The sequence below is a fragment of the Strongylocentrotus purpuratus genome, unplaced genomic scaffold (genome assembly GCF_000002235.5).
Source record: "Strongylocentrotus purpuratus isolate Spur 01 unplaced genomic scaffold, Spur_5.0 spur5_scaffold_11, whole genome shotgun sequence".
Taxonomy (NCBI): domain Eukaryota; kingdom Metazoa; phylum Echinodermata; class Echinoidea; order Camarodonta; family Strongylocentrotidae; genus Strongylocentrotus; species Strongylocentrotus purpuratus.
The window spans coordinates 20,149,356-20,171,810 of NW_022145596.1; the positions used below are offsets into that span (position 1 = coordinate 20,149,356).

Here is a 22,455-nt window from a genome sequence, read left to right on the forward strand (position 1 = left end):
ATTCTCAAACCAAAAAGATATCTATGGTTTTCTAGGAAGGAGTCACTGGTCAACACCCTCTAACAGTGATTAACAGTAAATTCTCCCAACCATTTTTGAATTTTCCCAACCGTTTTTCCATGAAAATAAGACAAAAGATAGGCTATACAAAAATCTGTCAACACTTAAATCACAGTGGACATGCACAGACTGCTGAATTGTAAAAGGCTTGATTTTGTATTAAAGGCTTGTTTTGTATTGACCGGCTGTACATGTATTTCATTATTTTGTTTTGAATTCATACTGTTGTTACTGTGTTGATTTGGGTTTATGATATTATTTTGTAATCTAAATGTCACTTTGTTGTGACAAGAGAAAGAGGGAGAGGGACAGCAATCAGATTCACGTAATTTTTAAACGTGACCTTTGGTAGTCAAGGTAAGCTCGTTTATTGCTTCTTTTGGCCTTTTAAATTTTATTAGAGGATACACATTAGGCGGTGTCACGGATTTTAGTTTTCCTCTTAATCGCTGTCTGCCACATCACTAATCCTATTAAAAATCTTCTAACAAAGCAAAAAAAATTCTCCCTTGAAAGGATTTTTCAACAGATTTTTCAAGAGATTTTTCTGTGTGACACCGCCTAATATTGCTCTTTTGTTGAATGGAGGACACACTTACAATGACCCCGTGTGATAATTACGACGAACACGAATGGAATTAACCTTGCGACACCTGGCAAGCGAGATTCCACCGATGTGAAATTCACCATCACTTGATTAATTTACAACTTTGAAATGCTTTACACAATGCAGTGATACAAATGCTTTGTTTTAAACAATGTACTGGTACAACGCCGATAAAAAAGAAAATACATGAAAGGCACACATACATTTGGCGTTCTGGTTTGTTTTGTGAAATCCTAACCTAGTTTTACTGGAAATGTCAGATTATGCGAAGCATGGGTGAAACTGTCCCGTCGAATTAACTACAAGAGTGGAAAGAATTATTCAAACTTCCTCCTCCATCCTCTCCATCAACCCCACTCTATCTCTCTCTCTCTCTCTCTCTCTCACTATCTATCTATCTCTTTCTTGCTGTTGTCAATTCTTCTACAGCGCCAATCGTCACATCTCTCTTTTTTACGTTACCCCCTTGCCTTTTCATCTCAATCTATTCACCAATAGTTCTCTTGTTCTTTCTTTCTTTTTTTCTCCCTCTCTTTCCATCTCTCTATATCTGTATCTTCATCATTTTAACCACTCGCCCTTTCTCTCTCTCTCTCCATATATCGATCTCCTCACCCCTCTTTCCTCTTCTATGTAACCACCTCCCTCCCTCTCTCCTATCTAACTATCAATCTCTACCCCCTTATCTCACTCTCACAAACTCCCCTCCTCCATAATGCATGCATCTATGTTAACGTCTCCCTGCCTACATTTCCCAATCCATCATTTTTAATACAATACAGTATAACCAGGCATAGTGATATACAGCGGTGACTGTACTATATTATGGTGAGAGTGTGGCCGGTTTGTGAAATATTCTGGATGACTTAAGGTGATTACTTTAAACTTAAAATCACCGGTAATAATATGCCTGTACAAAATAACCCTGCAAGATAGTAATGGAGGAATGAAAGGATGAAGTAAGTTTTAAATAAAGTTTCAATTACACGCGCATAGATTTTAATTTAAGTTTTAATTAAGAGCGCAATAAACGATTGACCAATATGATTCCGAATTTCAGCAATATAACATCTGAAGAAATGAAAAATGTATACATTATTGTACTTTAATTTAATATATTATTTTGAACTCAATTTCACGAGTCTAAACATCTTGATACGAATTACGACCAATACTAGGATTTTGTTTAATAGCTGTCCTCTGAGATGAGTTTGCTTTATCGAGCACTCTTGAACGCTTTAATTTTGAAAAAGTGTCCAACGAATTCGAAGAGGATTCAAACTTTCATCAATTGTATGGTTTCACATAAACACAGTTTTCTAATTAGTTATACGCAAATCATGACGATGGCGAAAATAGATTCACCTGATTCCAAAACTAAAATAATGACAGATTTAATGATATAAATTACTCTCAATGTTAACATATTTCTTTTCATTTTTCAATTATATTCTTTAAATTGATCTTCACTCATTTATAAGTCTTTTTTTCTTTTTCAATTTTCGCACTTTCTTTCTTTTTCTCTTTCATGCTTTCTCAATCAACCTAAATTACAAGCTAAAATGCAATTCTCCTTCTCTCTCCCACTGTTTGCTTTTATAAGCAAGTGTCTCTAAGCATTGGTCCAAGCGTAATACTGCTACAAACGTGATTCACATTCAAACTTCATTCATATTAGAACAAAAAGTTGTCCTACCTGTGTATCATTGAAGTACATAACCAAACGATATCCTTCAAGAACTTGCTGTTCATTGACGTGGTTTAAGGCCATACAAGCTGCCTCTAAATCCAGTTTTCCATTCGCTGAAACCGGCGATCCTGTGAGGGGAAACAGGCCTCCTACAAAAATATTCCTCAAGTCCGAAGAGTTTCCCGTAGCTCCAAATTCGTCAGAAAAATCCTTTTTAAGTAATTCCACGCAATCCACAGATTGGGACTCGGTCCCACAGCAGCCTTTGAGGTACGTGTCCACCGAGACGGTTGTGGGGCTGACGCCCAGAGCTCCGGGCACGACGACACTCAGCAACAAGCACAGCGTGGAAACCACGGACCACATCTTCACAAAACTCCTTAACAAACAGCAATCAAAGTATCTTGAAGTGACCCGGTTTCCATCTACTTGCTTCGTGATGGAATTAAGGAAATAACAAAAACAAAAGTCTAAGCTACCTTGCACTCGGCACGGGTGGAATATAGTCCAATCAGAGTTATTTGAGTTGCCAGCCAAATGATAAAAAAAAATGAAACACTCTCGCACGTCCACCATCAAAGCGATCGTCTGCTCAAGTGAGGCGCCGAAAATTTGTGCGGTCATATACAATTTCGAACGCGCGCTCGCTGCTCAAGTCGCAATAATATACCCATCACCCGAGCCAGATGCGTTAGGTGAACACACGTTGTAGGTACACTTCCAAGGAAATAGCTGCAGGGTTAAAGCTGTTCGAGTTGTGTGCCAGGGAACCTCGTGCAGTATGCTGCTGCTGCTAGACTCCAGCGTTCATCCACGCCGTGAATTTAAGTGAGAGGATGTGGGTGTGTGTTGTGTGGTGGTGTGTGTGCGTGCATGTGTGCGTGTGTGCGTGTGTGTGTGTGTTGTGGGGGAGGGGTAGCGCGAGAGTATAATTGTCATGCTTTTAGGGGCAGGGTCTATAAACCTAATGGACATGATTGACAACTTCTGACAGCGTGCGTATTTGCATCTCTTGTGCAAACAGCAAAACCAAACATTAATGCATTTTATATCTTATTTCGTCTGCTTCATACGACTATGATGCAACATTCACCTTCAAAGGAACATAAAGGTGATCGTAGAGAAGGAAATCAAATAAGCCTTCAGCTTCTCTCCTGAAAGAAATGACGGGGAAAACACAGACAAATAAAACAAGTCAATTAATCAACTTAATTCATATTATTTCGCCTGTAAGGATCGTCAAACATAATAGCAAGGACATGTGAAAAATTCATCTGGGTAATTTAATTTCCCTGACGTACTGTCTTTAGAAATAATATACGGATTACGTAACATGTCATTGGACTGTTTAACAAAGGCTATTGGAATAATTGCCTTCATGAATCTTCGAAGGTCTTTGCGATCGTATTATATTGAATATGATATTCTAAAATATATAATCTTTATAACATGTTAAACGCGAGTGGTCAGCTACGTACATTACACACAAACGTGTGAAGATAACAACCTAACGAATAAATGACATACATTGCATTAAGTCCCCTCTAAAGTGTTGGGAGCCCCAAAAATTTGATGGCAAATTTGCACTTAAATTGTATCATAATGCGAAAGAGGATTTCATTTACGACATATTTTTCCAAGGCTTTTCAAAACAAATGTGTTTAAAGTCGAATATTGATGAAAGAATACACAATTTTGGATTTCTGCGTACAACAGAAAACCCAAATTATATAAATGACATCCTCTTTCATATTGTGTTACAATTTAAGTGAATTTTTTGGTGAATTCGGGGCTCCCAACACTTTGGAGGGGATTTAAAATTTGAAATATATTCATTTATTGCGTTGTAAAAAATTATATTACAAATGTTTCATCGGTAAGTATAAGATATAAGATATAAGAATACAACACGTACTGTACAGCCCTCACATTTTTTTCTTCAAATAATCATCGTTGAAGTATGATTTTTCTACAATTCTATATGAGTTCAATTATTGATATCCTGGAAATGGGTGGGAGAAATGCTTTCATTGCCAAGGGAGACAAAGAAGAAAATACTAATAAAGAGAGATTAAATATAGAGCAGAATAACAATAAAAAGAGAAAACTTCGATGAAATCATGGCACAACATATTTGTCTGATTACGAGAGAGAAATTTCATCCACACACCCACACACATAAATATAATGTTCTAATTTGTACAGTCATGTCAATTGAAGGTCTTTCTCATAAATCCTGGCCGCACATCACCTAACTAATGACAGTATAACCACGTAGATTAGCTTCACGAGGTCGATAATTGTGAAGCTGGCTAATTATATCTACTATTTACACAATTATAGATTATTATTAAATCAAATAAAGAGCCGTGTCGCGCACTCAAACAAAAATTAGTGGGCCTAACCGAATATTGACATCGCCGACATAAAAAACTTTACCTCTTGAAAATGTATGTTGGATTGTGTTCTTTCCCTTTAAATAATTTTTTACTAGAACTAAAAGAGAGGCTTTCTGGAATTGCTTACACTACAAAAAGAAACATATATTATGTGACTACAGTGATTCCCAATTCCGCATTTATCCTTCCACGTTGATCTTTATCCCTTCTTTTCGATCATGGATTGAACTTCATGAATTTTAATAAAAGCCCAATCCTGTTTGCTCCACTTTTGAAGTACTATTTATAGACCTCGACTATATACCTGTTTGAGACTTGTGGATAAACAAGGTGAGTATCACCGAACGCAATCCAGGTAATCTCATGAAAATTTGATCTATTTCTGCAACCAATACTGGGCGTTTTGCACAAACACATACTAATTCTTGAATTGAAATGATCCCCTCCCCCTTCATGCCCTACATCATTGTCAACGAAGGCCCTGTTTACAAAAACTGGTTATCAATAAAATAAAAAAACACAATCGTTGATATAAGCTACTGACATCCTTAGCTTTGATCGGCTAGGAATAGATATGTGATAGATATGTGGTAGTTGTTATTGATAACAAATTTTATGAAACTATTTGTATGTATCGAGTTGTCCTATTTACCCATTGACATATAACAGATTATATACAAAGGAATTAATCTATATTCATATATGATTCATCATCTTTATCTCACCTTCATAAATTCAATAACTGAGATAAAACAGTATTTTTAGATTTTATAGAAGACAAAATATACATGTATTAGAGAATAATAAATAGTGACAACGGAACAGCTATACCTATGTCCCTCTCTTTTTTCTTCTTTATTTTAGTTTTTTCTCTCTCTCTCTCACATTTTGTATCGTCATTTATTTTTTACCTTGTTTCTATTCATTCTTTTTACAATTTACAATTTCATTGTTGCCTTTCTATTGTATTCACCTCCCCATCTTTCTCTCTCTCTATCTCTCCCCCTCTCTCTCTCTCTCTCTCTCTCTCTCTATTTCTCTCTCTCTTTCTCTCTCCGTATCTTTTTATTTTTAACTAACCTTAAAGGGAGGGGCAAGTGCCCCCTACTCTAGCCCCGTGCCCAACCCCCGACACATCGCTAGGAAAATGTACATCTTGTAATTAAGTCTACAATCCTGTGATCCTGCATGCACATCAATACGCTAGCATACATATAGGTGTTTCGTTGTGCCCCATTCGCCGCAATGTTATAGAGTTAGCGTTTGGATTAGATAAATAGTTAGCCTTACCTTAAAGGAGAAATGTGCTTTTCTAATTATCTTCGGGTAGAACTAATAGTGCGTAGTACTATAATAAAGACCCCTGTTTTTAATCCATAATGGTCCATTCAATTAGGGACATGACCTTGATAAAGCCAAGTTGGTCATTGTTACGTCATATACTACTATATTTCACCATGTTTAAAAACCAAGATACACATTGTCTCATTCACTTGTATGTGACTTCCGATGCATCATTTCCATGTCGCTGTATATCTATGACATGTATTTTAAATAGCGCACGTATCTGTGCCAGTCATTCAATGGATATTGACTTTGCACAACTGAGGGTGATGGATTGTTTTCTCATGTCTACCCGGAGTGGCAACTGTTCACACCTTTCATGCACAACGACCCCAATAGAAAGGCAATACATCGACACCCGATAGACCGATACAGGGGGTCACTACCAAGGCACGCCCGTCCCACCCGCCAAGCAAGCGAAGCAACTCGAAGGTCTTGTACAAACACAGACAAGAGCATAATACGGGCATTTGGCCACTGTTGATATCATTTTGAGTAAGCAGCCCCATGGTCAACGTGAGTCCTTTTTTTTGTTTTTTAGTGAACACGGTTTGTGTTACATCTCCAAGGAGTCATCGCCATTCTGATTTTGTTTTAATTTTTATTCAGGGAAAAGGATATACAAAGATATACGATAGGTAATCCATCATTGACATCATTCACATATGGTAGATGCACTTTTTTTTCCCTGTCTTTGATATTTTCTCCTTCTTCCTTCTCGTTATTGGTACCAACTCATAATTTGACCTTATATTTACTTTTGATTGTTTAATTTTCTTTTATCAGTGGGGTTGTCCTCGATAACTCATTTATTTTACTACCCCTTCTACATGTGCTGATTTTTTCTTTTTAAAACATACATTGTTCCATATGGAGTCGCTGAACATATACTGTGCATGTTCTATTATTGTATTGTATGTATGTATTTTATTGTATGTATTTCCTACATGTATGTTTGGCATTTGTGGAGAAATAATTTGAATTGAAATTGAACTGAATTGAAAATTCACAATAAATCCCTTGTGTTCTTAGGTACTTCTGGACAATATTTGTGGGGGGGAAAAGCGTTATGATGATAATAAAAATAAATTGTCTCGTTTTACCCAGGGTAGCATCATCAGTGTCTATAGTGTTTTCCCTGAGGGTCCTGCAATCATAATATTCCCCGGTTTAAGCCGAGCTACCATGAAAAGGTTTACTCATATACAATATGTAGTCCCAGGGTCATCAATCTTTGAAGAATGAGGGACTGAGTTATGGAGGAAGAAAGAAAGATATAGAGAGAGAGAGATAGGGGAGAGAGGGAGAGAGAGAGAGAGAGGGGGGGGGGCAAAGGGATACATGTAGGGGTATGAGCACTAATTTTTTTCTTATGCCCCCGAAAATTTCAAAATCGCACCCCCCCCCCCCCCTTGAACACCAGGGGAGGGGGCCTGTCTTTAAACAAAAATTAAAAAAGAGTAAAGTTAATGTGTTTTTACCTGTTTTTTCCCAGGGGAGGGGGCCCGAGCCCCCGGCCCCCCCCCCCCTGGATCCGCCACTGTGTAGGCAGGCAACGGATATGCAGAAATATATACAATTTTTAAAATGGGGAAAAAAGTAGATTGCCAATCGACGTCCATAGTTCTGCTGTAGGGTGATATATGGTTTTACGCGGCTTGGCATGTCACCCGTATGGACAGCGAAATAAAGGTGTATGACCAAACGTGGCCACATGATCCTCTCAAGCACTAGTCTAGAATGCATGAATGCTAGATTGTCTACCTATGCTTATGTTTGTTTTAATAAAGAGAACGTGCAATCCAATCTAACACACACACATTCACAAAAACTTAAAGCCCCACTGTCCCTCTATATAGAAAACTTCTCCAATCAGTGCCTGTTGGTCCCCCATGATCCTCTTTTTCTTATGTTAGTCGAGAGCTGAGTTAATGAGATAGCCGACTGTCAGTGACCTCGCTATGTGGTCTAATCCCTTCTGGCCCAGTAGTATTGACGGGCTTTAATAAATGACCCTCAAAATATAAATGTTCTCTCTGGTATGTGTGTTTGTGTGTGTATGGGGGGGGGGGTGGATTGGTAATCTGACTCCCTTTCATCAATCCTCATTGAGTAAACTACATAATGGTAACCCGAGTCTAGAGAGAAAATTGAGATTTTCAAGATTTTTCAAGATTTTTCAAGATTTTTTAAGGTAAGTAAAGCGTTTCATATAGATGGCAAATTTGTTATCAGTCACAGTCAGATATTTTTAATTTTGTTTTGCTTCATATAATAAAGAATTGTATAAAAAATAAAAAATAACCACTTTATCCTCACAGCAATTATCACTTATTGCATTACGTTTGAGGATTTATTGCATATCGGTGTCGATTTTCATATTTTCAATGGATAAGGATCATTCAAAAGAAGTGCTCGTAATTGAAGATTATAAAACCTGATCTGTGTGGCGCCAAGAGGCAAGTAAAAGCCTTACAATGCTTGGTGTTTCTTTTAAAGGTATTTATCGAACTTGGAGAAAATTGAACAGAATAACAAGACAAAGGCAACAAAAATATCATAGGAAACAAAATTAGAGAAAGTAGAGTTTTGATACTAAGGACAAGTACTTTCTCAATATTCTAAACCATACCACAAAAAAGGTAATTTAGAAAGTGGTTTCAAGAATAGAATTGAATGCTCGAAATTGAAGATTAAACCTGATCTGTGATAGCGCCAAGAGGCAATCAAAATCATGAGAAGTCCGGGTGTGTTAAAAAATATATTTATCGAAATTAAGAAAATTGAACAGAGTAACAAGACAAAAGCAACGACCATATCGTAGAGAAACAAAATGAGAGAAAGTAGAGTTTGATACATACAAGGACTTGCTATACTCTAAACCATACCACAACCAGAGGTTTAGAAAGTAGTTTCAAGAATAGAAGTTTCTGTTTCTTAAAATGAGTTTGAAGTTTTCCACATCCTCCAGCGATTTCATATTCAAACTTTTGTTCAGTTTAACACATGAAAAGCCAGAGAGTATCTTTAAATGTTTACATGTATGAATATATCAATTTTATGCATAAAAAGACAAGTTTTAAACGTGAAGCAGCTTAGATGTTTTTTAATGGATGTTATGTATTTTTGCCTGGTGATAACTCACGCGAATTACCATAAATAGGTTCTTGTCATGTTTGAATTAATATGCATGTACATTTTTGGTAATCTAGGACAACTACCCCCTTGACCCCTAACTACCCCCCCCCCCCCCCCCACCCGGTACGCTCATGTTGTATACTCGAAATCAAAGATTTATAAACTTGATCTTCACGACTTCATGTACTCTGCAAAGCTTTTGACACGAAGATAATATTTACGAGGATGTATATCTTTTGCCCGGTGATAAATTCAACCCTCTTTTGAAGGATTTTGATCTCCTGTCGGTGGTCCTTGGATAACGGAAATCTATGGATGGGTGCTATACGGGTATCATCGAGTGCGGCGGAAATTAACTACATGGATTTATGGCGTACGGACATGATATACCACCTTGAGGATTTTCATGATGGTGGGGATGAGAGAGAGAGTGAAAGGGAGAGAGAGAGAGAGAGAGAGAGAGAGATGGAGTGATTAGATGGTCCTTCGACCATAGTGTGTCCATGTTTCGGACCCTCTCATGACTATGCTAATGTTGACGAAGACGAAGAGAAAGCAAGTACATAGTACGTCTCGCTTCTCATTGGTATTGGAGGAGTGAAGACGAAAAGTTTAGGTGGTCTGGGAAATAGGAGTTTCAAACGAATGCCATTGGAAACTGCTACTCAATAAAATGAAAACAAAATACAATATCACCACATACACCAACTTATGTTCGTCCGAAGCATAGACAATCGCAGGGAAACATGATGGAATGAGGAAAAGAAAGAGGTATTATAAATAGATATAGAAGTACAAAAGTAAGAGTGAGATATAATGACATTTATTCCAATGCCATGTGGGCAAGAAGGAGAAACAGAGAGAGAGAGAGAGAGAGAGAGGCGGGAGAAAGAGAGAGAGAGAGAGAGAGAGACGATGAATAGACATGCAGGGAAGGACTTGTTTGGACATTTTCTGTTCCTTTATCTAGATCTTGGCGTGTTTTTCTTTTGTTTTGCTTTCTTTGAAAGCAGCTAAAGTACGTGCTTTCTGACAAATTTCATTTTTTGCTAATCTTTCGCTCATTTTTGAAGAAGAAGAAAACAAAACTAGTTCCTTTACCTGGTAATGCGGGCGTAAGATATTGAAAGAGGAAAACAAACATGTTATAGGACCATGTTGCTAACGAGTACATTAATTCTCGGAGTAGCAAGAATCTGTCTCGTCGGATCATTTAGTCATTTATCTTCCTTAAAATGACATGAAATTAATTATGTTTCCTGTTTTATTGAGATTAGCATTAATGTTTGAATGCTCGTGAGAAAGGCGGACGTACCCGCTATCCCTACTTCAAAGAAGCAAACCAATAAACTAGGCATAATTTCGTTTTGGATTTTGTTCAAATATCATGGTATCTTCTTGGAGACGCGTTTAATATGAAAAAGCCGACACTCACATGGTACATGATTAATGATCACGGATGTTTTATCAATGTATGACATTTAATTAATAAAAATGTGATATTCATTCAAATATTTTTGATCTTCCATGTATGACGGTGATACCAGGAAACGGGTGGAGAGGGACATGATTTTAATATCGATTTTTGTTTCTTTTTAATCTTATATTTCTATCATCTGTTTTTTTTTTCGTATTTCGTTTCCAAAATGTTCCATATAGTTACAATGAGCAACGCTAGAAAATCAATACACCATGTTAACATGATAAAGGGATAAAGAAAAAGAGAAAAGGAGATAAAAAGAAAAAGAGAAATAGAGAGAGAAAGGGAAAAAGAGAGAAATAGAAAAGGAGAAACAGAGAAAAGGAGAGAGAGAGGGAGAGAGGGAGAGAGAGAGAGAGAGAGAGAGAGAGAGAGAGAGGAGCTGAGGGCAATACATGGGAAGAGAGTCAGAGAGCAAAGAGATTGAGACACTTTTGTTTTATTCAACATGTTCATCAATATGCCACCTTCTACCCTATTAACCTAGTTTATCTGTGTGATGTACTTCATGATTTTTTGAATGATTGATCCTCATATATTTTCCATATACATCATCACAAATATATGAATTCTTAACATGGTCACATTAAATGATACATTAGAAAAAAGGGTCGTCATAAGCACATCTTGAGCTTAAGTCCTCGTCATAAGTAAATCATGTTCATACAATATGTATACATATTATGTCTTTAATGGACATCGTTATGTTATGAAGAACACATGAGGGAGGTGTAATTATTTTAATAACAAGGTTTCTATTCTGGAAATAATGAGGTATCTGATGTTTGTTTAAAGATATGGAGCTAAGAAAGAGACAGAAAACTGAACCTGGTTTTAGGATCATCTTTATCTGAAGGTTTTCAGACTTACTTCTTTTCTTGAGCCCAGCGTCGGGTTTACTTTTTAGTAGAATACGGGCCATTGGTTAAAGAGAGAGAGAGTCAGATAGAGCGAGTGTGAGGGAGGGAGAGAGAGAGAGAGAGAGAGAACGAGAGAGAGATAATGAGAGAGAGAGAGAGACCGATAGAGAGAGAGAGAGACCGAGAGAGTGAGAGAGACATAAAGAGAAAGAAAGAGATAGAAAGAGAGAGAGAGAGAGAAAGCGGGAGAGATTGAGAAAGAGCCTGGAGAGAGGAGAACAAAGAAAGAAAGGGGGGGGGGGGTGGTTGTATGGACGGGTGGGGGTGAGGGAGTGTATTCCCTACGTTGTGGATAGAAAGAACATTACAACAACGTTCAACGATCTCCTTGAGGTTAAATCACAGATTGAAAGTTTACTGACACCTTTTCATGAAACATCTCTAAAAACATCCCAACAAAGGGATTCTATAGAGAAATTCGCCGAAAGGTACTTGTACAATGGCATGTCCATCTACAAGGGCGTGTGCGATGCGTCTTCGACGGATGACCCGTTATGATAGGAAATTGATGCAATTTGGCAGGGAAATCGAGAAAATTGGTTTTAGTGCAACAAAGCGCCGTTTAGACATGATGGGTATGGTGGACAATCTTCTTCTCAGAGCACGCAGAGTTCGATCACCACATTTTGATCAACGAGAGGAAACTCTCTAAAGGGAATGGAATAGTGTGCTCATCTCCATTTCAGGGATATACATTCAGTTTCACTTCCAACGTTTAGTTTTGACGTGTCATGTCTGGCATGCATAGTTCATAAACCCTCTTTATCCACCTGCCCCGCCCTTTCTCCAAAACTCAACCTACTTGTATCGCTCTTATTGTCATGCTAAGCATCTCTATTTCTCTTCCTCTTTTTTTTCTCTCTCTCTCTCTCTCTCTCTCGCTCTCGCTCTTTCAATCTTTCTTTTGATCGGCTACATGAATTCTCTCTGATATTCTTATTTTTTCTGTCTCTATACACAACCCTCTTCCTCTCCCTCTCTCTTTCTCCCTCCTTCCTTCTATGCCCTCTCGTCTCTCGCCCCTCTCTCTCTCTGTCTCTCTCTCTCTCTTTCTCTCCGTCTGCTTTAATTCTCCCTGCCTCTTTCTCTTTTCATCTCTCCCTATCTCTTTCTATCATATCCCCTCCTTCTCTCTCTGTCCATCCCGTCCCATCACTCCTCCACGTCCCATCACGTCATCTCTCGTTCCCACTCTTCTTTGCTATCCTTCCTCCCTTCTTTCTCCCTATTCGTTCCTGTTTTCTCTACAAAATTTATGCTCCCACTTCTGTGACCATTCGAAAAAATGAAACACTTCTTCTTCTTCTTTTTGTTTTGGTAGAGTATGCAGAATTGTCCTTTTCTACCCCATTTTAAGAGCGCCCTCGTAATGGTATGACAAGTTTGGCGTCTTCCTGGTGTAAGTACCTCATAATGAATCAGACCGTGGAATGGTAAGGCAAATGACATCGGGTGTTGAAGCTCGTTCTAAGCTTCTACATGTTGGAGGCATTTTCAAATACTGTATCTCTCGTTGCAACTGTAATTAGACCATCATCTTCTAGAAACGAATATGATTATGGATACATACTTAGAAACTAAGGTGCGTATGCACTATAACTGGTAAAATTTGAAACGCCCAGAAGGGTGCGGAGTCGAACACCTACAAAAGAGCTTAACTATTCAAGGAAATCATTAAAGGGAGATGGTAGTGGGTTTCCAAGTGCAGTAAGTCATAATTCGCTGACACCAGGGGGGTGTTTCACAAAGATCCTAAGTTGAACTTATCTCTAAGTTGGACTTAAAAAATATGGAAAGCCATTAGCATCTTTGAAAATATTTTGTAAAAGTTATTTTGAAAGGCATTCATTGTTTATTGAAATCATTCATATTTTCTATCATCAAGGAGATTTCATGTTCTGGATGTGGAATTAATAAAAAGTCTAAAATACTTGAATTTCTGCTTTTGAATATATTTCATTTAAAGACTCCAATGGCTGTCCATAATTTTTAAGTCCAACTTAGAGTTAAGTTCTACTTAGGATCTTTGTGAAACACCCCCCGGACTTGGTGGAAATACCATTAATAGGTGTACAAGTCTCGTACATAGCAAACCCGTAGTCCCATCAAGAAATACCCCTAGTCTCTTGGATACTCTTAGGGTGAGGGAAATTTAACAAAATGACTTATCCATATGGGGCCATTGGTGAAATATGAAGAGCATTACATAAGGCTTTTTAGTCATAAAACTGAAGGCTCGCCCTGGTGATTGACAACATCAGTTATTGGTTAGCACCCGAATGGTGTCGAATTTCCCATGAGATCAACGTTGCGATGGCCCGGAAGTTCATGCTATAAAATGCAATCACAAACTTATTACAAGTTTATACCCATCATCTAATCTCTAACCAGGTTTTCATCGCGAAAGGGAATTCCTTATACATGGCGTAATCAAAGAGATTGTGGGACATGCATGAACGCAGTTTTTTTTCTCCTTCCCTTCAACACGGCGTGAAAGTACAGCCCACCCTCACACCACATTCATGTTGCAGACGACATAATTACGCGGGAGATGCGACGAGCAACAAAATTAATTGTGCGTAATCTTCGCGCATCTTCGATTTTCTCTAAGCGAGGATGACGTACCAGAATAAATCCCGTCCTTGGCTCCGTATTTGAGCACCTGCGGGGAATAAAACATCAAATACATCCTGGCGAAAGTCGAAAAGAAAATCTAGCATTCAATGTTTGAACAGTGGACATGGTGGATTATAAAGCGAAGCGGATTTTGACATTTTGTGACGTTCCTCGGGACGGAAGGTGGAAACATTAATCCTTGGAAATCGAGTTATGAAATATTAGAATAATGTTTAGATGTATGCTACATGTACAATGATGGAGGGGCCTCCAATGTTATGGCTACATTTTGCAGCAGCTTATCATTGATTGATCGGAGGCGGAAAGGGCATATTGCTGTACAGTACATCTTAGTTGCCTCAAGAATAGTGTGTAGAGGTGTCGTGATCGAGTGGATACGTCACCAGACTGTCGATCAAAAGGTCCGCGGCACTAATGCCCTTTGGCACATCATTGATCTACATTTGCCAGACTAAACCCAGGTAATATACCTGGCAGAAATTAATTCCTTGAGATGCTAGAGCGCCGTAATGGCAGCCGTGCTACAGCCAGGGTAATAATCTCCCTCTGCGCCTCAGAATAGTTTACTAGATCGATGGCGCAATACAAATGCTGTAGTATTGTTATTATTATTACTTATACTACTAAAGTCGTGTGTCTGGGGCAGTTACCCCCTACAATTTAAAGTTGCTTTTGTATCCTGTGATTTCGCCCCTCCCCTATTACACAATACAGATCAACGCCCCTTCGAGAACATTGTACGCGAACGGTACACCTCCCCAGTGTTATCGTGATTTAAACAGCACAAACGATGTATTCCTCACGGCTTCATCATTGATGTCACCAGAAATTTGTGTAACCAATATTAATGACCGTATGTCAGATGATCTTACCCTCAAATAATTTCGAACTGAAAAGCATCCCATTACTTTGCCCCTCCGCCCCCCCCCCCCCCAACTCCTTAATGAAGATCAGCACATCTACAAGGATATACATGTTCTTGAAACAAAGTGCCCACGTCGCTACCATGCTTCAAATTAAGTAATCATCAGATCAGTTTAATTGCATCTTGTGTAACCTAATAATTAAGCGCGTCAGTGGCCTTATGTCAGGTGCCTGTTATCCCCGATAATTAGAAATGAGATGTTATTGTCACATGCATTTGCCCGACAGATCAACGCCACGACAGGCTGCATGAATGTATCGTGTGCGTCACTATGGCAATTGTAACTATTCCCCTCGCTATCATGCTTAGGGATTTAGAAACAACATATTATTCACATGTCACCTTCAAGACAACAAGGACAATGTAACAATTAAATCGGTGTTGCTTCTGAAAGCTTGTGTAAACTACCAATACAACTGATATTTTCAGAACGGCTGTATGTCAGAGTGGATGTTCTAATAATGTCGAAATCAACAATACCGTACATTACCCCCCCCCCCTTCTCATTCATGAAGACAAATCAACGCCTCTGCGAGGACGCATATAATAATAGTGTACGTGTATGCCAATTGGCCGAACGTAAAATTTCCCATTATTCTTCAACCATGTCAATGCTTCAACAATATGCATCAAGGTTGCCTCTTGAAGGTTTTGTATAACCTGCAAATAAAATGGCCGTATGTCAGTCAGGAGATGGGGTGGTGTCACTTTAAAAAGATGTTTTTGCCCCGCCCACTCCTGAATATAGATCAATACCCCTACCAGGTTGAATATGGTGGGTTTTTTTAGCAAAAATGTACCCCTCTCTCTTCCTAACCCTACGTGTTGCCTCTAGAGAAACTTGTTTAACCTTTTGGCTGGGGGCAGCTACCCAAACAATATATCGAAGTCAAAAGTGTATCCCGTGCACCTCCTCCTCCCCCCTCCCCCCCCCCCGCAAGAACATCTCGTGAAGTACGTCACTATCTTGTCGGGTCACTTGTACCCCTCCCCCTATCCTGCTTGAAACAATGTATCGATCACACTGATGTTGCTGCTACGGATGGTTGTGTAACCTACCAATTAATTGCCGTATGTCTGGCCGGGTGCCCCCCGCTGAGGCCCCCACCGAGCCAGTGAATTAGGCAGTGCTGGTTCCACAATGCTTCTATGACCTGAAAACAGCTATGTTAATTGGATTTGAATTAAAGAGAGGCGTTAAGGTAATAAGCGGTATTTTATGTGCTGTTAAACGCCACCATAGAGAAGTTGAACAACATTGGCATAGGGTCATATTAAGTAGAAGATATTGTACACACGTTGTACAACACCTAACACTCATTCAATATGCCATAGACAAAATGGACACCCAATTTTTAAATAGATGTTTCAGCTTATTTTATGCCATGTATTTACAGTCATAGGCCTAGGATTTCACTGTACCTGCATGGTTACAGCATGATAAAAGTATCTGATCTGCAAACAAAATCAGATATCCGCGTTTTTAACTTTTTAAAAACCTCTGCTATTTTAAAGACATTACTTGATTTTTCAATATTTCACGACCCCCTTATAAATATATCGACTGCGATGAGAGGCATCGCTGTTTCTATAGGCTCAAGGGGACGTTACATCCTGATATGAACCCCAGGCGCGCCGCACAGTGAGCCAGGGAGGAACCAAAGTGCGGGATTTATTTTTTAAAAATCCAGAGGAAATGTTTGGATTTCCAGGGATTTTCGCTTAAATTTTATTACCAACATTTTTTCTGATGTCTAAGCTTTAAGTTGATACCAGATTTGGCTGCCCGATTCTACCCGTTATTATGTTAGAGCCGTTTTTCCTTGCAACATTGCCCCGAAAAATGTGTTTATTTTGGTCCGCGGTGTCAGAACAAGACTGTTACGCGCCCCCTCGCGCCGTGATTTATGACCATGAATCCTTCATGATTCAGCCGCGGACCCCAAAACCCCATATTTTTCGGGGCAATGTGGCAATGAAAATCGGCTCTAACATAACAACGGGCAAGATCGGGCAGCCAAATTTGGTATCAACTTGAAGCTTAGACATCGGATAAAATGGTGGTATTAAAATTTAAGCGGTACACCGCGGAGATCTAAACATTTCTTCTGGATTTATAAAAAACATGGATAATTAGTCCATTTTTCAGTGAATTACCCTATAATATATCATGAAGATTGTTTTTCTATTAATTTTAACCCATTCATTCAACGAAATGAACTATCAGGAATATGTGAGAGCAATTTCATATCTATAACTTAAAAACCTCATGTTGAATTGAAAGATTTTTTTAAAAAGTCACTTTTGCACTAAAACTGTGAATACAGTGTATGTAGGATTTTGCTGTTTGAAGTAGTAAATTTATACCCTTATCGTGCATACCGGAATTAAATATTTCACTGAGGTACTCCTCTATGTATTACCTTTCAACTGGGCAAGAAAAAAAATGAAAAAAATAAATCACCCAAATTTAGTTTTGGCGCACTTTGGTTCCTCCCTGGCCCACTGTGCGCCGGAGCGACGTAACGTCCCCGAGAGCCAGTATAGAAACAGCTATGCTTCGAATATTAAAGCAGTCGGAAATAGTGCCTGATCGCCAATGAGCCTATCTTGTATCAAAATACAGACTTCTTTTTCGTCTTCTTCTGTTGATCTTCAAATGGCTATACAGTCTACCCCGATAATTGTATTGGCGTACGTAGGGTGTGGATCTCCTACACACGGTGCCGCCAGTTAACGTCCGATAAAAAGCATCGTCACCTGTTCGTATCAACCAACATGTCGGTCGATTAACTTCGGTTCTCATGCATTGCTGCTAATTCTTATTTCTGTATCTAGTAGAACAGAAATTAATTCCATTTTATCAGTCTCTTGTTGATAATAAAACAAAATCTCATCGAGTCTCCTTCTTATAAGTATTCACGTTTGGGTGGAGATGGAATGATGTATGTTTTTTGTTTTGTTCTTCTTTTACATGTACCATTCTTGATATTACTACTGAAGTCTGCAAGGAATCGCCTGCTTCGCTTGGTAATATTTTCATTTGTTTATTGTTCCTACGTGAATTTTATCAAAGCCAATCAACTCTATCCCCCCACAAAAAAATGTGTCACAAGTTGTGAATAAATCAAATGGAAATATGCATGCAGTATACACTAGTTGCACCATAAAATCAGTTGCAGACATGATAATTTCCAGAATATGTTGGTCAGATTCCATCATGTAAACGTTCTTTTTAACGGGATGATAATGGTATCGAATATGACATTTAAATGTTAAATGTGAGCACTGCATATGACCTAGTGCACGACATCATACAAAATAGATCTACACGTACATCGTACATTACATGGGTAGGTTTAATGTATTTTGTAACATACGTTACAAAGATTTGTTTTAAAGCTAGTTATAATGTTAAGAGTGTTAAGAGTCTTATTATACCTGGGGTCAGACCAAATTAATATCCAGGAAAAAAAATAGTCTCAGGAATTATTATCATTTTAGTTTCATGATTTAGTAACATAAGGAACAAAGAATGACCATTAAGATGAGGGTTGCCTATACATAAGCAACTTTGGCGCAAGTCGATTTTTGCACTCTCGCAAACAATGCCACCTGTTCATCCAAGCGTGAACACATACAACACAAAAGTGATACCGAATGATCTGGGATAACACACTCTTTCATATGATGTATAATAATTTACAGTTCATAGAGGATTTAAAAAATAATTAACAATTTTCTAGGTGTAAACTTTTGTTTGGCTCACACGGTACACATAGCAGTGAGTGACAAGCCCGCTTGCATCTTTGTTGATAGAGGGCGTCGGCTGCAAAAGAAAACTACAGAGGATTGATTGCAACACATCTCAAAACAGGTTCAAAACAGTATCAAGCATAGCCATAACAATCACACGTGGGTATCGTTTGGCTATATTGGCTGATGTTTTAATATTTATTTTTAGGAAGGCAGCGTCTTACTGAGAAACGAAAGCAAGACAATGCTAACCTCAATATCTTTGTAAAGGAAACACACCCCGTTCCATAGACATTACGAACAAAGTTCTATTAAATATATATTATGGGTAGTTAGAGACAGAACACAAATAATCTTTATGATAAATGTGAATAATAAATAAATATATAAATAGATGACCACACATAGTATAGGCAGTGAGTGGAGGGCGATTTAGAAAGGTTAGTCGGATCAATATCATGTTATTGTTATATTTGCTTAAAGTGAGTTAACCTACTGTAACACAGTGTAACTTATAATTATATTTCTATATAATTTAAACAATTGTATTCATATTATCACACTACGCATTTTTTTCCTTCGAAGTCTTCGTTACTATTTATAATTATACTATTGTTTTCTCATTGAAAATTAAACTGCAGGGGCGGATCCGGAATTTTCCCATGGGAAGGGAGGGGTGGGGGGACTTGAAATGTACGAAATTGCGAGCGCGAAGTCTTTACTGTCCACTCCCCTGGATTCTCTCCTGAAGTCTTTCTGACATTTGATAACAAATTCACTTATACAAATTAACATCGCGATGACAATATTTAACTGAATGTGCGATCGTGATATTTCAAAGGATGTTCGCTAAAATATTACGAAAAAAATAATGGTTAATGTTAAGCTACACATTCGAAACTTTGTGAGAACTCCACCCCCCCCCCCCAAAAAAAAGGCTGGATATGGAATGGCAGAAACACAAGACAATGATGAGACAGATAATAATGAACTAGGTAAGAGGAACCCATACTTTTCTCCCTTTTCCTAATAAATCCCGTAACAAATGTGAAAAACAGTTTTCCAAATTGTCGTTTCTATAGCATATTTCTGATAAAATAATATTTAATCTAGGTCTATATCAATGATATATTACAAAATTCAGTTTTATTTAAATTTCTTTATACAATTCCACACAATAGTTACTTTTCAATTTAACTTGGAGACACTACTATTTCATAACACATTACTAGTACACTGTAGTAGACCAAATAGCTTTGATATAAAAGAATTGTCATCCAATATCAATAGTCCAGCGTCTGACACACAAACGGTTGTCTATTTAGATTAGCATTGTCTATTCGTCACGGCACTTTTCCGCGCCGTGCATGGTATCACATCTCGTAATGAGCCATGCATTTCGTTTGTTTAGATTGATGGTTAGAATAAACAACAGCGGATGCTAATACCGCGCTCCGCATTTTAATTAGCCCCAGAGTCCGTTTTTCGTCAGAAAGAACGGCAGCTTATTATCGAATATCTATAGACCTTGAGTGTAGGATGAGAAAAAGAAAGAAGGATAATTAATTCAAGTCGGATGGACTGCTAAAATGAGACAAAGGAGATATAGATATCTTCCAACCTGCTTCTCTCTCTCTCTCTCTCTCTCTCTCTCTACCTTGTCTCTTGCATTCCTCATATTAAAGTTCGATATCAATTGCGATGTATATATTGTTATCTAATTAGTCGCATCATTACGGGTTTTTATTCTGGATGAGTGATGCGTGAGAAATCTACATGCGGCCAGTATTATGCGCATGGCTGGACAGAGAGCCGTTGCAACGCCATTATTTTGGTCTCTTCTTCAATACAAAATGTGTCTTTATCCTATTTTGAGCCTCCATTTAATTGTTTTTAACATAACGCATTTCAGATACGAAGGAATTGTTGCATTATTAATATGACAAGGTTTTGCTTGAACCGTCAACTTTTGTTTCCAATTGTCACCTTTTTTCATCACCCCACATCTTCGTGGTAATTATTTCCAAATAGCCCGTTCTGATTGATATGAACGGAGGGATTTTATTTGGATTTCTCACGTTGGAAAGTATAAATGCGCTCTATCTTTGTGAGATTTCTCAGTCATCGTCAAGTAAGTTGAGAAACGGAGACAGGGCCGTTGGATAGTATTTCCTATTTGCCACTCGGCCAGCACTGAAACCAGGGAGCCGAATAGATGACTTGGATATTCCTTTACAGAACGCCGACATCTTGGCGACATCTTGCCCATCGTATCCATGCCTTGGTATGCTTTGGTATCCCTCGAATCATGTAGGAACAGTTTCATGGTCGAATCTTCTGTTCGTGTCTTGCGTGGGATGTCCGATATCTTCATAGGCAGTTGGATGTCTTTGGCAGCGCAATATGAACGGGAACCCAAACGAGGTAAGCTGCTTAACCAATACCTAGTACATATAACGTTAACCAAAGATTTGAGTCTTGTTCTGTCAGAAATAAGGGACATGGTAGTGTAATACTCGTATGCCATGTATGTTTCGAATCAAGATCAAGTAAATTGAATGGAAACGAACTGAACTGTAATTAAATGTAATTTAATGAATTAAATCGAATTGAATTTGGTCGATTCAAATACGTATGTTTATCCATATACTCTGAAAATGTATTATTTATTCAACGTTTTTGACAAATGTTAAAACAAGAAGATGATTCAGGAGCAAACTTTCCTCTTTTGAGGTTTCAACCGTTTAATAGATTACGATAAAGGTGTTTTTATAAGAGGCAGTGTACACCGTTATTTATGCAGTGTAAGGCCATTCTCAATCAAGATTGGTCGCTTTTTTCAATCAGCATTAGATTTAAACCACATGCTCTTATTCTTGTTTTAATAAAATAAAAATCAACTTTTTTTAAAAATTCTATATTTAAACTGTATTTGAATCTAATGTACTTCTTGTTTGATAAAGTTTTATTATAATATGTTTTAGACCATGCAGGCGGCAGGTATTGCATAAGAATCGATGCAGACTATTTTGGTTGTATAGCATTCCAATTTACCAAATACTGAAGCAAAAATTTTACCCATGCATTGTACATTTCAAACAACTTTTTTTAGTCACGGAATGATACATATCCACATATTTCATATGCAATATCGCCAAATATAGGCCTATAGTGATTTTCATGTACAACATTCCCGACTTGGGATATTTTAATTGATTTTCAAACTTCGAGTCCTAAATACCTTGATATTTTACATTTAAACTCCAGTCATAATTGTATTAATATTCATTTTTAAGATGTCGAAATGGTGAAAATATGAGTTATATCACAATTTCTTTGTTAAAATATAGGTAGAATTACAGACTTCAAAAGACGTAATTATTACTCAGCTTATAGTGAATATTTCGCCACGCAAATTATCAATACCGCCCTCACTATTATTAGGGAACGATAGATGGGGGGGGGGGGGAGGAGGTATTAGTTGCAGAGCGTGATAACA

General features: G+C 38.0%; 1 protein-coding gene across 1 annotated transcript in view; it reads right to left on the reverse strand.

The window, feature by feature from the left end:
* LOC574827 (gamma-aminobutyric acid type B receptor subunit 2) overlaps positions 1–22,455 on the reverse strand; it is a 164,105-nt gene that overhangs the window by 133,788 nt on the left and 7,862 nt on the right. The window lies entirely within an intron of this gene.